At 40.2% G+C, this 1962-nt stretch overlaps 1 non-coding gene across 1 annotated transcript; it reads left to right on the top strand.

Annotated features, from left to right (window-relative positions):
- The first annotated feature begins 268 nt into the window (after positions 1 to 268).
- On the top strand, positions 269 to 376 carry LOC112998456 (small nucleolar RNA R71). The gene has a single exon (XR_003263557.1). It is a non-coding gene; the product is annotated as a small nucleolar RNA R71 (small nucleolar RNA).
- The last annotated feature ends 1586 nt before the right edge of the window (positions 377 to 1962 follow it).

Genomic DNA, 1962 nt, shown 5'->3' with positions numbered 1-1962 from the left:
CCAAGTTAACCAATGCATCCAGTTTTCCTTCAAGCTTCTTAGTCTCAGATGATGCAGCTGAGTTTGTAGCTACCTCATGCACTCCTCTAATGACTATGGCATCATTTCTGGCGCTAAACTGCTAGGAGTTGGAAGCCATCTTCTTAATTAAATTTCTGGCTTCAGCAGGAGTCATGTCTCCAAGGGCTCCACCACTGGCAGCATCTATCATACTTCTCTCCATATTACTGAGTCCTTCATCAAAATATTGGAGAAGAAGCTGCTCTGAAATATGATGGTGAGGGCAACTGGCGCATAGTTTTTTAAATCGCTCCCAGTACTCATACAGGCTCTCTCCACTGAGTTGTCTAATACCTGAGATATCCTTCCTGATGGCTGTGGTCCTGGAAGCAAGGAAATTTTTTTCTAAGAATACTCTCTTAAGGTCATCCCAACTTATGATGGACCTTGGAGCAAGGTAATACAACCAGTCCTTTGCCACTCCCTCTAATGAATGAGGAAAAGCCTTCAGAAATATGTGATCCTCTTGGACATCTGGGGGTTTCATGGTGGAGCAGACAATGTGAAATTCTTTCAAATGTTTGTGCGGGTCTTCACCTGCAAGGCCATGAAACTTTAGAAGCAAATGAATCAGTCCAGTTTTAAGAACATATGGGACATCCTCATCAGGGTATTGGATGCACAAGCTTTCGTAGGTGAAATCAGGTGCAGCCATTTCCCTTAGAGTCCTCTCACGGGGTGGAGGTTGTGCCATGTTCTCAGAATGTGCAAAATCAGAATGCTCAGAATCAAAATGCTCAAAATTATAATGCTCCAAATCAGGATGTTCAAAATCACCAATAACAGAATGCACAGATTCACTAGTAATGGAATGCTCAGGATGATCAAAAGGTATAAAATGATGCCTAACTAATCTATGAAATGTCCTATCTATCTCAGGATCAAAGGGTTGTAAGTCAGATGGATTGCCTTTAGTCATACACTACATTAGCATGCACACAACTAGTTGCCTTGTCATGTAAATAAAGGTGTAGGTTTGAACTACAACTACCCTCAAATGATATCCAAATGACTTGAAATTTTGTGAGCAACCTTATAAAATGATGAGAAGATAGCACAAAAAATTTCAGACAAAAATTCAAAGTCTAACTATGAAAGCTAAAAATGGTAGGTTAAGAAAAAAAAGTGAATAAAACTTGAAAAATAAAAAACTTTTGACATAATCGCTTTTTTTGGACGATGGAGACCTCAGCCGGGAAGGAACCGATCCGAAAAATAACAGAAAAACATATTTCCCAGTCACCAGAGGCTCCATGCTTGATAATGGAGGACACATGAACAGCGTTAGGCAATGACATTCATGGGTCTCCGAATAAAAGTGGAGAATGGAGAATTGGCGAACAGCGCTAGGGAATGACATTCACGGGGGTCCAGACTCGAAGGTGGAGGACACATGAACAGCGCTAGGCAATGACATTCATGGGGCTCCAAAAAAAGTGGAGAATGGAGGATTGCACTTGAGGGTCCACACTTAGGCAATCATGAAGCATAACTTCAAACTCGAAGGTGGAGGACACATGAATAGCGCCAGGCAATGACATTCATGGGGCTCCAAAAAAAGTGGAGAATGGAGGATTGCACTTGAGTTTCCAAGTTATGTTCTTTTATCAGTTCAATGAATTCATCCATTCTTATCTCGGTTTATTCCGGAAAATAAACTCTTAGCATCAGTCCCTTGTTTCCAGAAGATACGTTTGCTCTTTACGAATGATTTATACTTCTTAACTATAACATGTCGACCTTCGCGGTCTTTCTTTCTTTTTCCTTTTTGTTTCATTTTTATATATTCACAAAATTATACACCTGCAGTCCTTTATGAGGAAAATTTTCCTTTGTACATCTACATTATTATACATGACAAACTTTTTCTGTACACGCGTTGGAACTCTTTCTCTTTACGTC

This window comes from Glycine max, chromosome 11, assembly GCF_000004515.6.
Source record: "Glycine max cultivar Williams 82 chromosome 11, Glycine_max_v4.0, whole genome shotgun sequence".
Lineage (NCBI taxonomy): Eukaryota > Viridiplantae > Streptophyta > Magnoliopsida > Fabales > Fabaceae > Glycine > Glycine max.
Note: the sequence above shows the minus strand (reverse complement) of the source record. Positions and strands in the feature narration are given on the sequence as shown.